Source organism: Coturnix japonica, chromosome 9, assembly GCF_001577835.2.
Source record: "Coturnix japonica isolate 7356 chromosome 9, Coturnix japonica 2.1, whole genome shotgun sequence".
Lineage (NCBI taxonomy): Eukaryota > Metazoa > Chordata > Aves > Galliformes > Phasianidae > Coturnix > Coturnix japonica.
The window spans coordinates 11168526-11180612 of NC_029524.1; the positions used below are offsets into that span (position 1 = coordinate 11168526).

General features: G+C 48.6%; 1 long non-coding RNA gene across 1 annotated transcript in view; it reads right to left on the reverse strand.

Moving 5' to 3' along the window:
• LOC107318278 overlaps nt 1-12087 on the reverse strand; it is a 45382-nt gene that overhangs the window by 4509 nt on the left and 28786 nt on the right. The window contains exons 9-10 of the long non-coding RNA XR_004308395.1: nt 7880-10324; nt 4002-4112 (exon numbers count right to left, since the gene is read on the reverse strand). This is a non-coding gene — a long non-coding RNA (uncharacterized LOC107318278). The remainder of the gene's footprint in view (nt 1-4001; nt 4113-7879; nt 10325-12087) is intronic.

Genomic DNA, 12087 nt, shown 5'->3' on the forward strand with positions numbered 1-12087 from the left:
AATAGAAAGTCAAAGGCAATACTTGACAGCACACTCAACTCTGTTTGCTGACTTTTCCTAATGCATACAATAAAGTCCAGCCCAAATATGTCATTGCTGCCAATTACCCAGGGCAACAGCGAGACCCTGGAGCTGGTAAATCAATGGAGGCACGAGGGAAAGCTGCTTTTCCCAAAAGTGAAGTGCATGGAAGACCATAAAAGCAAGAAGCACACAAGGATGGATTAGGGGCTGCAGAACAAAACACACTGGAGGGGTGAGGGGGGTGATTCCAGCCTTTCCCAGCCCCAATCTGCATCAAACTGTCCCCATGAAGGCTGCCCCAACAAGAGACAGCGGAGAGGGGGATGACTTGTCCATCAGAAAAGGATGCCAGGATGCCCCCAAGTTTCAGCAGGGGGAGGAAGCTGAGACACCAAAGGAAGCTTTCCCCATAGATAATAAAATGCTGGGTGGTGTGGGAGAGGGCAGCCAGGGCTGATGTTGGCCCATTTGGTTAAAAATGATTTGATTGGCAAATTCTAGCTGTCTGGGAGTCGGTGAGTAATCAGCACGAGCCACAGCTTTGGTGCAAAGAGCTCTCTTCAACTTTATTTTCCTGTTAAGTGCATTCCACCACACTCATCCCATCTCTGCCTCCTCTGCTCACAGACTGAAGCTTTTCCCAGTTTTGCAGACTGGAATGCCGGAATTAATAGAATTCAGTAATTTGCATGGAAATGCTTGATATGTCTGAGCAACAGTTGGCATTTTTAATCACAGCCCTACGTGGCTGGGTGCCTTGCAAGTGCAGTCCTGCAGGTAGCAACACTGCTGGATACAGCTCAAGTTTGGAAAATGACTGAGACTCAGCCCCATTGGTTTCACTGTCAGTCCCTCTGTCCTCATCAAGAATAGCCATTTTTCCAAAGTGCCCTCAAAGGCACACAGGATTCACTTTGAGAAGTGGGGTACTTGGCCACTCCTCGCCTGGGCTACTCAGCACTGTGTGCTGTGTAATGGCCCAGAGAAAATCAATTGGACACTGCATTTCAGAGATAAGGGCTGGGATTTTATTCTGAATAACCTGGTGACCCCAATCAATCTCTGTCTCCAAACTGACTCAATGTTTGAAGCTTTAGTCAGCAATTAGGTCTCACCAACCAAGAATTGCAGCCGATGTCCCAGTCAAAATACCTTTATTAACTATTTTTGATGTGTATCAGGAGATACCAGCCCATGTGTTTAGAGGCAGGATTTAAAGGACCCAACTACATGGCTAGTCCTGCCCAGTAGGGTGGGCAGACTGCAGGTGAAAGCAGGCAGCACCTCCTAATGAGTGTGTGCCTCCAGCATGGCCAAAGGGCAGGGTTTGGGTCTGCATGCAGAAGTCAAGGAGTGAATTCACTATCCATCAGATCTCAGTAATCCCTCTCCAGTGAGCACAGAACACAGGGGAACCTTCCCTTGTGGCATTTCTCACGAGCACAAATGGTCTCTAGGATGAAGACATGGGGCAACAGCGAACTGCAGTTCAGACAGAGGTACCAGTCGGCTCCTGTGCTCTTTGGGTCATCACGGAAGGTGCTTCTCAGGGGATGCAGAGAGGATGTTCCAGCTCTGTGCCACGCTGGGCAGCTCAGACAAGGTTCCCTGCAAGCTGACAGTGGTGACAGAGGGGCTGGCTGCTCCGTGCCCATTCAGACACCAAGAGCACTGCTGGCTCAGCCCCAGCCCAACACCCTGGGGCTGGCCCCATCCAGAGCCAGGAGAAAAAGGGGCCTTCGTTAGGAAGGCGTTTTTCATCGCCCCGAGAGCTGTGTTCGGCAGCATTGTTGGAAGCAGCAGGTAGCAGCAAAAGGCCGGAGCATTCCCCTGCACAGCCCCGGGCCCCGTTGTGCTGCCTTTCAGCACGAGCTAAAGGTCAGGCCGCAGCCGGGCTCCGGGCCTCACTGTTTTGTTACGATTGTCACAAGGTAGATTAATCAGATTTACGGCATTAAGCCTTGCCGTATCTTGAGCCTTTCAGCCCTTTCTGCCTCCAAAACTTGCTTCGTATGAACAGATCCTTTGTTTATCCTGCACTTACAGTCTTCATTTGGAGACGGGGAGCAGCTAAAGGGATGGCAGCTGCAAGGGCTGAGCTGCAACCTGCAGCGATGCCCCAAACCTTGCCCATCTCCCCTGCACTGGGGCAGCTCAGTCTCCAGGTGAACAGCTGGGGATGGTCCCGTGCTCAGAGCTGTGAGGCTTCTGGGAAGCAGCTCCCCTCTAAAAAAACACAAGAAGAGAGCAATTCTGGAGCAGGGCAAAGTGCCATGACTGGGAGCACAAAGCACAATTTATGTCCTCCCGAGGCACTGCTGGCATATGGGACCACTTACACACTTATTTGCCTTGGTGACTCGGCCTGCAGAGCTGCTGGGAGCTCAGCCCTATTTCATGTTCTGATGGGGATGCTGAGATGCCGGCCCCAGACCTGCGTGGGGCTGAAGGGATCTTTATCCCACTGTGCAGCATCCTGCTGGCAGGAATTTGTCTGCAAATTTCCCCTCATTGAAAGCAGCCGGGAGGCCACAGGACACAGGCTGACACAAGAACTTGATTAGGGCTGGGACAGGTGGTGTGGGGAGCAGCAGGCACCTCAGCACAGCTCCCTGCACTGCTTCTAACTCACAGCATTGCATCTACCTCTGCTGGGTTTTCCAGCCAGTCATATTTCCTCAGAGCATATAGCTTTCAAAAAAAAACACCTTATACTTAATCTATCCATATGGAAAAGCAATCTTTAAGGAAACAGCGATGAAACTAAGAGAGTAATAAACTGGTGAACGTGGCTGCAGTGAAACTTGCAGCTAGAATGGAGAAGGGTGGGAAGGAGTGCCAGCGGCCTTATCTCATGCAGGTGCATTTGATTATCCCCAGGGCAGCTCAGAACCATGAAACATAGAATACATTAGTGCGTTTGTTTTGAACACGGCATGCAGATAAGGGAAATTATATGCCACATTTAGATGCTGATAGAAAAATGAGCCTTCATGGTGAGCTCAGGCTCCCCATAGCACAGAAGCACAAATCAGCAACCAAAGCCAGCAGCACCACTTTGGGACTGCATTCTGCACACAGCTCACATGCTCTTAGTCCCATGCTGGCCTCCCACACCCAGCCCTACTGGTTTGCAAAGGGCTTAAAGTACCTGCCTTGGTTACCTGGATAGGATGAGTGGAACACTACTCTGGTGCTGCACATGTCCTGAGATGAGCCTCAGCCCACAAAGCTTTCCCATCCCATCTACTTACTTCACAAACATGGCTGAATTTGTAGATATATTTAAGGGGAAAAAGCTCCATGTGGGCATTTTTTGGCAGTGCACAGCCCAGAGAGGGTGAGTCTGGTATGAGACCATACCTTCGATCGAGTGCTTGAGGCTGTGGCAGTAAATCACCCCTGGATTTCTTTGGAAGAAATGGAGTTTAGTGGAAAACATGATCCAGGTTTGTCAGTCCCCGTGTCCCACTGGAAAAGCTGACCAAAATCCCCACCTCTGCTTACCCATCCAGCACACAAGCTCTACCTGCTCTACAGGGATAAGGGCTTTGCAAGTTTGTTTGCATTTTCTAATGAAAAGGCCTTAATCAGTGCACTTCCTAAAAGAAAAGGCAAAAGAGATGTGACTCATGTTTACAGGCACTTAAATGTTTTGCCAGCACACACTGGCTACTATTTGTGTGATTATTTCCTCGAGACTGAAAAAAAATGGAAAGAAGAGGGAAGAACAGGCTGTCCCAACTATGCTTGAATTAAAGAAATGGTGTCATTTCTTGGCGTTGTCACTATTTTCATTTCCATCTTCTCTCTCCCCCCCCCCACTACAAATCATTAAATCATTGAAGTGATTAAAAAATAACCACAGCAGATACCTGGCCTGTTTGATCCCAAGTCTGAATGGGAACGAAAAGGGAATCAAGTCGCTGATTATGGAAAAAAAGAAGGGAGAAAAAAAAATGTAAGAAGAAAGTTACCAAGGAGCAGCTTTGGCTTTGATTCTCACCAGCTCCAGCTTTGCCAGGCAACTCTGGGGAGTAAAGCCCAGCCATCACACAAGAGAGCCCAGGGACAGCATCTTACATGGCCTGCAGGAAGGAAAACAAAGTACTCAGTGCAAGATTTCTATTCTTCAGGTAAATGGAAGAAAATAAAATACAGATTTGATGTGTTTGAAATGAGCACAGACTTCAAATCACCGAGGCTATTTTGACTTCTATGCAACTTGCCTATTTCAGCTTAAAGAGGCTGATTAACAGGCTGCCAGCCTGGGCTGGCTTGTTCTTAATTCCTAATTTGTAAACCCTCCTGTCTGCCCTGCTGAAGGGAATCCAGTGCTTCAGGAATGGCCATTAGGAATCAGAGCAATGACAGCAATGAGCAGTAGCAGCCATGCAAATCTAACCTGCCCACATGGATTTAATGTAAGAATTACAGTGGGAGTGACGAGGGGTCATTTCCTATCTATTCACTGCTAACACTGTCTCTGTGTATGCTGGAGAGACATTTAGGTTGTTTATATTTTCACCAGATCTCCACTGCTCTTTTGCCTTTGCTGTCGTTTAAACCACAGTCCCCAAACTTCGCATTCATGTTTAGTTTGAAAGAGAGAGATACAATTCTAGGCATGGTCTGGGAGCAGATCCTTCCAGAATTCAGCACTTCTGGTAGAAACAAGGTGCTCTGAATCTGTTGGAGGTTTGTTGCTTTGTTACATTTTAGGCAGAAATGCCCTAATCTTACTTCCACACCCTCTCCCTTCCTAGAACATAGGTTTTACTGCTCCTGCAAACACCTCCCAGTTGGGAGCACAGCTCAGCCTTTTTGGAATGGGAAAGAAGCCTCAGGAAACGAAGAGGTGAGGTAACCTACTGCCACAGACCCCACTCCAATTAGTGGCAGTGACTGGCTCCAGGTGTGAGGCACATAGCTCCATACATTTTCAAAGCATCTTTTAGTGAGAAATTCTTCTTTGCAGATATTTGTGTCGAGCCAGTTTCCCAGCAAAGATGCTCCAGGAGAGAAATCCTCCAGCAGGATGCACATTTCCCATCCTGTTCTGCCCTCTGGGTGCTAAATGCAAACAGCCCCATGTTGGCCATCCCAACAGCTGACTCTCAGCTGGAAAGTTTGCCCTCAGGAGTCTGAATGGGTGCAGGGCTGAAAATCTGCCACTTTGGAGTATATCAGACATCTCATTTTCCAACTGGAAAAGTGCTTAACTTCAGCTCTGCTGATGAAAATTAATTGAAGACATGTGTTCATGAGACCCAGAGGACATCTGTGTAAGCATTCAGTAAGAAGATCAAGCCTAACTCACACCAAGAAGTCACGTGCTTAACTGGCATCACCTATACTGCTGGCTGCAGCCATGCAGGAGGAAGACTCGGGGTGCCAGGGCACCCAGCTTCCACCAAACCCACACAGAGAACAGCTTGTTTCCTGGGTATATTTCCAGATGCCGCCTCTGCCAACAGGCAGCCACCCCGCAAGCAATCGGTGGCACTTCTGAGTAGGATTGCAGAGAGGGAGCCCTAATTTGCAGGAACAGCACAGCTCCCAGGCAGGCAATAACAGTGCATGCACTAATGATGGCTACACAGAAATGGGAGACGTTTCAAAGCTCAACGTAGGCTATGGTGAGACTGCCACAGAGATCACATGTAGCAGCCAGCTCCCTTTCTACCAACTGTGCGTACAGGAGTCCTACATCCATGTGTCTGATCAGAGGTCAGAGCCAGGACTGATGGAAAACAGTCATTTTTTAGCTTGGAAAACATTCCTTTCTGGAGGATTGAGCATAAATGTTTTTAATGTTCCCTCTACCACTCCCCTTTCCAAAACAAGGCATCAAACTCAAGTAAGAAAACCTCAACCACACCTGGTCAAACAGAACATTTGCTTTCATCCGAGAGAAAAGAACTTGTTTTCACTGAAATATTTTTTTAAAAATAGTAAACTCATCCATTCATTCAGAAATAGCAAATTCCATGTTGGAACACTGGCTCCAAACAATGCAGGGAACTTTTTCAATTCAAAATCCATCTGCTAGACTCTGGCTTTTTTTTTGCATTCATTCTCTGTCTCTTTCCCTCCCAGATTACCCCCAGAATGCAATCCCAGTTCACGAATGGCTTCAGCTGCCATCAGCATTATCCATGCTGCTCCTTCACTGAACAAACTACGTCCTCAGTGCCACCCAGCATTGCTCCCGCTGCCAAGACAACATATCACCTTATACTTCATGAGCATTCTGGGCACCGCTAGGGAAGTTTTCCTGTTGCTGTGCCCAAGAAGAGAGCAAACATTTCACACTTGAGGGCTCAAGCTGGGATTCTGCACAGTTTTGGGCTGTCCTGCAGACAGGGTGCTGAGGAGCTAAGACAAGCACGCTGCTGCCCTGGTGCTGCTGCTAGAGAAGGGGGGATTTGCCTCATCACGACACACCAACACTCATCTGGAATCATCCTTAAACAGTCCGAGGGACACGTCTGCTCTGAGCTAGTTTGCACGTGGATGTTAAAGCAAGTTAAGTCCAAGTGTCAATGCAAAGAGCGGTTGATCAAAGAACAAAAACGCAGGAATGCATTATTGCTAGCTAAGGATTTGCCCTGCTGTCAAGCTGCCTCCCAAGCACCTCTCCCAGCACTGTGATCTGCTGGAGCTTGTCACCAGCCCAGAGGCAGAGCACAGGGGTTCTCCCATCAAGGCGAGCACAGCGTGCAGCTCTGCTCCGAGTGGGAGCACATCTGGACATGGAGACAGCAGAGCTGGGCAAAGCAGGCAGCCCTGAATGCCTGCGATCCGCCTGCTGCTGCGAGGGAACATGTGCTGTGCAGACCTGGCTGAAAAAATGTGGTGAGAAGTCGTCCAAAAACTGGGAACAGACTGCTTTTAAAATGGAGATTTTAAGGGAGTATTTTCATTGCTTGAAAATCTTCTAGTCCCGAAGCAAAAATTATTGCTCCGCTTTTGTTAAAGAAAGCAGTAAAAGCATTTATATGCACAAATCCCAAACGTAGTCTTTATCCAACTATGTTTCCATAGGAAATGCTCCTACTTTCTTGTCTGTTTTGAAGTTGAAAATACCTAGTCTTGCTCACTGACAGAACTGCACCTCACGGACCCCCTCACATTTCCAAGGAAAACAGCATCTGATACTCAGCCAGAGAGTATCTTAGCACCTCCGTCTCCTGTGGATTTTGCCTCTGGCTTTAAGGAGAACAAGACCCAGCCAAGAACCCCCAGCACATGCATTTGGAACTGGTTTGCTCTGCATCCTGCTCCCACTTGTTTGGGATTAGGGAAGAGAGGCATTTAAAGCTGTGGGCAGGCAGGGGTGGCCTTTGGGGGGGGGGGGCCAGGAGGCAGCCCCAGCTCTGTGTCAGGACAACAACACTGCCCTGCCAGCTCTGTGTCCCACAGCACAACGCTGCCCTTTCCCCGGGGGTTTGTTTGGATATACAAGAGCCTGCGTTTTATGCTACAGAGCTGCTGCCTGCTTAACAAACCTGTATGAACAGATTTTCTCCCCCTCCTCATTGATGCAAATGATGTAAACACAAGCATGTCCTAAGCACGGGAATGTGCTCTTGGGCCAGAGCAGCTGCAAGTGATCTCCCTGTGCACAGATAAAGCCTGAATCACTTGGATCTCACAGCTGGACTGGAGCTATAAACAGCTCTGGGAGGATCTCAGTATTGACATTAGGCCAGAAGGCTGCAGTGTGCTCCCAGCCACGTCCCAGGCAGCACCGGGCAGGGCTAGGGGCACAAGCAGCATCTCTGCTGACTTTCAGGGGTATGTTGGCTATGCTGCAGCCTGCCTGGGAGCCTGCTCACTTCACAGCACTCACCTACATTTGGGATTGGAGAATGAAAAACCAGGTCCTTCTTCCCACCTGCTAGAAGCTGTTCTGCTCTTCAAGGTGGCATCTGAGCCTGCTTTAGAACAGAAGTACAAGCACATGAAAGCTGAGTTATGGAGAGTCTCCTGACAGGCTGGCAGCAGTCTCGGTGACTCACTAACTTGTGATTTCCTCCGTGGTGGTTTTCCAGCACAGCTGCTGCTGGCCGCAGCACATGGCGCACGCCGTGTCATTTCTCAGAAGGCCAGGCTGTGTGGGCAACCTGCGCATCGCCCATGCAGATCCCTACGGTACAATCCAGTAATTGCCAGGAGGATAACAGGCCATAAATCTGGGCAGCTGCACATGTGAGGCACGCATGGTCTGGCTCCTGCAGTCAAAGCGTATGTGTTTCTGCTGTTTGCAGTGGCTGAATGTGTTTCTCATTCTGGATTCCCCTTTCCAGAGGAAACTCCCTCCATCCCACTCACTTCTCTCATCCTCTTTATGAAAGGACCTCAGGCACTCTGGAAATGTGGGGAGAGGTTTACACCATTCCTGAGACATCTCTCAACCGCTTGGTGCCACTTGACAAATGAGGAAACTGCAAACAGGGCAATGAAGTAATTTTCTACACACAGCTTGCAGACGATGCTGGAATAAAAGGTGATCCTCTGGCCTCCCAGCACCATCTTCTCTCTCTAGGCCTGAAATTATAGTGTTGTTATGCACAAATTTGATTACAAAACGCCTGGGATGCCGAGGTTACAGGTTTATTTACAAAGCTGAAACCTAGCTGTAGGATCACAGACCTGTTATGAACAAACCTGGGCTAAGGTTTGATGAAGGAAGAAAGAAATCTTTTTCTTCGTAATTCCATGGTGGAAAAATTGAATTTAAAGAGGCTTTGTGAAACAAAACCCAACCTGGCCAGCTCAGGAACACTGCACAAAAGGGCATTGTGCTGTGCTTAAGAAATGGCATGTCCAGTCTGTCCTGTGCTGCCAGGGAGTACAAGAAAGCTGGACTTGGGCGGCCAAGTAACCTGCTGACTTTGTGTCTGAGAGCTGGATAAAACACATCTCCCTGCTTCTTCGTGGAAGGCACTTAGAACAAATCAGACTGCGTGTGTGGCCAGGAGGAGCAGGAAGGAAAGCAAAGTTAGAGGAGCATGACTAAGAGCAACCCCAGCCTGAGGTCAGCAGAGAAACTGCTCGGGTTGACCCGCTCACCAGCAGGGCCAGCCAGGGGCATGAGGACTGGGAGTGATCAGAAGAAAAAAAATCCAAAGACACTGAGAGCAGCAAATGCACTGGAATAGCTCTAACTATTAGAAGAGCAGGGACAGCACAGGGCTGCAGGAGCTATCACTGGTGCTGGCACTTAGATGTGTCCAGCATGGGGTACATGGGAGCATGGACAGAGTGGGGTGCAAGGAGAAGGGGATAAGCACAACTCCCTCGGCTGCTTGTAGCTGCCAGAGGCAGAGATACTGCCTGTGCACTCTGGAGGATGCCACTTTTGTTTCTGTAGAGCTGCTCATGTTTCCTGAATTGATGCGCTTTTGGACTTCCCTCTCCCAACATATCTAGCTGTGCATGCTGTTTCAGCTCATAGATTCCACTTATTACCCACAGATGGAGAGCAGTGTTCACCAAGGACCAGAAAACACTGATCAGCTCTCCAAGTACCTTGATGGGGTTTGCATTGAAGTGCCTTAGTAAGGAACCAGAGGAATGAACTCTGCCTGTTGGAAGCAAATCAGCACGTGTTGCATTTGGCAGCAGAACTAAACCAGAGCAGACAAAAGCAGCTCAGCAGGTGTGTGCATCACCAAGGCATCCATACAGCCTCTTACTTGCACCTCGGGGCTTGTAGTGAGTAAAGGGCTGCCAGCATCAGGATTTCTCAGCCAGCCCATTGCAAAGACCCTCAAACAACACAAGCCAGCTCGCAGAGCTGTATGCTGCACAGTCTGGTCTCCCTCCCTGCCACACTGGTTTCCTGGAACATACCTGAGACTTCAAACCCCACTTTAATTGAAAGAGCTCTTTTGACCACTTACAAGGAGGCAGGGAACCCAGCCACACTTTTCCAGCCATGGAAACCACATGAAAAGCTCGACAAGCAGCTTTCCTCACCATTCCCAATGTTCTTCATATAGCCAAGCCAAAGGATGTCTTGGCCAGAGCTGTGTGTCATAAATCCAGGATTTCACCAACATTCACCAATGGATTTTCTCTCTCTGGGGAGGATGCCTGAATCATCATTGATGTGTGGTTAAAAATCCAGGCCTTTATAGACTGCAGTGTTTCTTTCCTGTATTCTCCCCGATGAAACTTGGTTGCATTTCCAGATCCCTCAGAGGAAGGCAGGTTCGTTTAAATCCCTCACTGTTCATTCTCTCTGATATTCTTCCCCTTTGGTTTTCAACCATTCTTTTGCATTTTACTGCTGTTGAACACAAGAGAAATACCATTTCACTTATAGCTATAATTACTTCTCTTGTATCCATATGAAACTGTTTATCTACCCTAACCTTCGGTCTGGGAAAAGTCCCCCTGGAACGTAGCAGGACAAAACCTGCAGGTCATGCAGGAATAATTTCAGCTGCCTAACGAACTGAAAAGAAAACAAAGCCTTTTCTGGCAGGTTTTATAAAGAAGCTGCAGCTTTAATACAGTTTCACCTCTGTGGATGAATTTATAGGTTGTTTCAAGAATCCTATGGAAAGTCTGCTTGACTTTCACTGGAGCTGAAAGCAATCCCATTGCTGACCTGAAATGCTGCTATGAAGACTCCTGCTCAACTGATGAAAACCTTAACCCAGCATAAGACCTGGCAGGCACTGAGATGCAGGTGAATGCGTGGCAGAAGTTTCCCTTCAGCTGGAAAAAAATATGACCTCCTACAGCCCGGACTCAGCCCTGATCACCAGAACATACAGCTGCTGCAGGGGATCAGCACCCCTCCTCCAGCCCACTCACCCTGTGTGCAAACAACCAGCTTCTGTGCCCTGCACCATATCTTGGCTGCTTCCACAGCCTCTGCTCCCCTCACAGCAGCAGCTGGATCAGCCCATAGAGGCTTGGGGACCTCATTTCCTATTTCCCAGGAGGAGGAAGGGGCAGCTTTTGTTCCACCAGCTGGGCTGGATGGGGAGCAGAGCAGCCCCTCTCCCTGCCCTCCCAGGCACTAATCGCCCCCACCAGAACAGCCACCCTGCCACCTGCACAAAACCAAATCCACATGGAAAGTACATCTTTTGCTGCTTTAATGAGACTATTACAGAGCAGCTTATTTACTTCATTATGCACCATTTGCCTTTTCCTTTGCTTTTGGGCTGCATTAGTAATTTTTCTCCCTCTGGATTACAAAGTTGTTTTTGGTTTGTTGTTTTTTTTATTCCTCCACGATAGATGCAGAAAAACTGCATTTTGTTCCCTCTCTATTATCTGGGCTTTCTATTTGCTGTTAGGACTGTTTATGAGTTTTAATGGCCATTCTTTTTCTCTGCACAACAGGAGCGCTGCTGTGTTCTGAGCAGTTCCACAGTCCAGCAGAGATCCTGCTCCCAGAGCTGTGCCCACACAGAGACTGCTGCTATCTCAGCTCATTTACCCCCCTCTTGTTGTCCAGAGCCCTTCCTACAACACTGCTGATAAAACTAGGCCTAAAAACCTTCTCTTTTAGCCCCGTGTTACATAAAGCTGATTGCACATTCAGAAGTGAGACTCGGATTCATCTCCTGGTCCTATTTAAGCCTCTGCACAGGCTGCCCAGAGAGCTGTGGGTGCCCCATCACTGGAGGTGCTCAAGGCCAGGCTGGACAGGCCTTGGGCAGCCTGAGCTGGGGGGCACAGCCAGACCACAGCATAGGTTGGGGCTGGGTGGGCTCTAAGGTCTCATCCAACCTCAGCCATTCTATGTGTCTATAAAATGATTCCATGACCCCAGCACAGCCTGTAGCAGGGCTCAGCCCCACAGCGACTTGCTCTGCTGGCTTCAAGGACAGACATAGCAGGCGCCTGCCCGCCCCCAGGAAAAGCTTGGGCCACTATAAAGCAAGTTGGCTGAAGTAAAATATTTGTTCTCAATTTCCTGTTAAAATTGGCAGGAACAATGATTTTTTTTTTTTTCTTTCCCTTGCAGTATTTTATTAGGAGATAGGGAGTTAATGGGAAAGCCCAGCAAAACATAATCTGCCTCTCCTAGCA